General features: G+C 35.3%; 1 non-coding gene and 1 pseudogene across 1 annotated transcript; one reads left to right on the top strand and one right to left on the bottom strand.

Annotated features, from left to right (window-relative positions):
- The first annotated feature begins 777 nt into the window (after positions 1–777).
- TRNAR-UCU lies at positions 778–849 on the top strand. Its single transcript has one exon. It is a non-coding gene; the product is annotated as a tRNA-Arg (tRNA).
- A 17-nt stretch (positions 850–866) lies between these two features.
- Positions 867–2,412, bottom strand: LOC124893939 (annotated as a pseudogene).
- Between the last annotated feature and the right edge of the window lie 5 nt (positions 2,413–2,417).

The raw sequence follows: 2,417 nt of genomic DNA, 5'->3' as shown, positions 1-2,417 counted from the left end.
AAATACACATTCTTGTGATTGGTATCCAAAGGTCACTTAGACATTGAAAAATTGGATTATGAAATTGAGAAACATAATTTTTGAATTGGATCAATACTTCCAATTGAATAAGTATCAATAAAGGATCCACGGATAAAGATAGAAAGTTGATTTCTAATCGTAACTAAATCTTCAATTTCTTATTTGTAAAGAAGAAAGTGAAGCAAAATAGCTATTAAACGATGATTTTGGTTTACTAGAGACATCAACATATTGTTTTAGCTCGGTGGAAACAAACTCCTTTTCCTCAGGATCCTATTAAATATAAATAGAGAACGAAATAACTAGAAAGGTTGTTAGAATCCCCCTCTTCTAGAAGGATCATCTACAAAGCAATTCGTTTTATCTGTATTCAGACCAAAAGCTAACATAGATGTTATAGGTAGAATTCTTTTTTTTTCGAATTTTGTTCACATCTTAGATCTTATACATTAACTCATCTCCATAAGGGAGCCGAATTAAATCAAAGTTTCATGTTCGATTTTGAATTAAAAAAAATGAATCGACGTTGACTATAACCCCTAGCCTTCCAAGCTAACGATGCGGTTCGATTCCCACTACCCGCTCTATATCTATTTATTCTAAATATTTTAATCTATTCATTAAATCAAATTTATTTTATTAGTATTATTACATCATTGAATATACAATTCAAAAAATTATTTCACATCAGATTCTTTCTGGGTTTTTTTTTTGAAACAAAAAGTTAAAATACGAAAAAAAAAATCAGAATGAAAAGCGTCCATTGTCTAATGGATAGGACAGAGGTCTTCTAAACCTTTGGTATAGGTTCAAATCCTATTGGACGCAATTTATTTCCATATATATATTTTTTTTAGATTTCGATAGTAAGAAAGACTGTTTGAATATTTGAATCCAAGATGCTTAATTCCTTTTTTTATTAGGATTAAGACAAGGGTGATCAATATTTCTTTATGCTTGTTCCTGAAGTATAAAACGGTCCATTTGTTCCTGAATAGCTTCTTTCAAAAGGGCTTCTTCTTCCTCGGTAAATTTCTTAGTAGAAGATATGATTTCTTGGAACTGAGGTTTATTAGTTTTTAAGTAAGTACGTAGCTCAACAAGAAATTTCCTTACCTGTCCAACTTCTAATGAATCAAGATAGCCATTTGTTCCGGCATAAATAGTCATTATCTGCTCTGCTACCGTGAGAGGAGCCGATTGGGATTGTTTAAGCAATTCACATAATTGTTGACCTCTTGCCAATTGATTCTGAGTAGCTTTATCGAGATCAAAAGAAAATTGTACAAAGGCTTCTAATTCTGCGAATTGCGCTAGTTCTAATTTTAATTTACCAGCTACTTGTTTCATGGCTTTTATTTGAGTTGCGGACCCCACTCTGGAAACGGAGATACCCACATTAATAGAAGGTCTGATTCCAGAATTGAATAGGTCGGCGGATAAGAAGATTTTTCCATCAGTAATGGAAATTACATTAGTAGGAATATAAGCCGAAATATCTCTCGATTGAGTTTCAACTATTGGTAAGGCGGTCGTACTTCCTTCACCTAAACTAGAACTTAATTTAGCGGCTCTTTCCAAAAGGTGTGAATGCAAATAAAAAACATCTCCTGGATAAGCTTCACAACTGGGCGGTCTTCGTAATAGAAGAGACATTTGGCGATAAGCTTGCGCTTGTTTGGAGAGATCATCATAAATGATTAAAGTGTGTCGTTCACGATACATAAAATATTCAACTAGAGCTGCTCCTGTATAAGGAGCAAGGTATTGTAATGTAGCAGGGGAATCCGCCATTTCGGCTACCATAATAGTGTATTCCATCGCTCCCCTTTCCTGTAAAGTCGTTACTACCTGGGCCACAGAAGACGCTTTTTGCCCAATAGCTACATAAACACATATTACATTTTGACCTTGTTGATTGAGAATGGTGTCTGTGGCTACTGCTGTTTTACCGGTCTGACTGTCCCCAATAATTAATTCTCACTGACCACGTTCTATAGGGATCATCGAATCAATAGCAATAAGCCTGGTTTGAAGAGGCTCATATACAGAACGGCGCGAAATAATACCTGGGGCGGCAGATTCAATTAATCAAAATTCAGAAGCTGAAATTTCACATCTGCCATCAATAGGTTTAGCCAGGGCATTTACAACACGACTCAAATAAGCCTCACTCACGGGTATCTGAGCAATTCTTCTCGTTGCTTTTACAGAACTTCTTTCTTGTATCAACAAACCATCGCCCATTAGTACAACACCAACATTATTTGATTCCAAATTCAGAGCAATGCCTATTGTACCCTCTTCAAATTCTACTAATTCACCCACCATTACTTCATCAAGACCGTTAATACGAGCAATGCCATCGCCTACTTGAAGTACGGTACCGGTATTTA

The sequence above is a fragment of the Capsicum annuum genome, unplaced genomic scaffold (genome assembly GCF_002878395.1).
Source record: "Capsicum annuum cultivar UCD-10X-F1 unplaced genomic scaffold, UCD10Xv1.1 ctg67440, whole genome shotgun sequence".
Taxonomy (NCBI): domain Eukaryota; kingdom Viridiplantae; phylum Streptophyta; class Magnoliopsida; order Solanales; family Solanaceae; genus Capsicum; species Capsicum annuum.
This window is presented reverse-complemented; position numbering and strand designations above follow the sequence as displayed.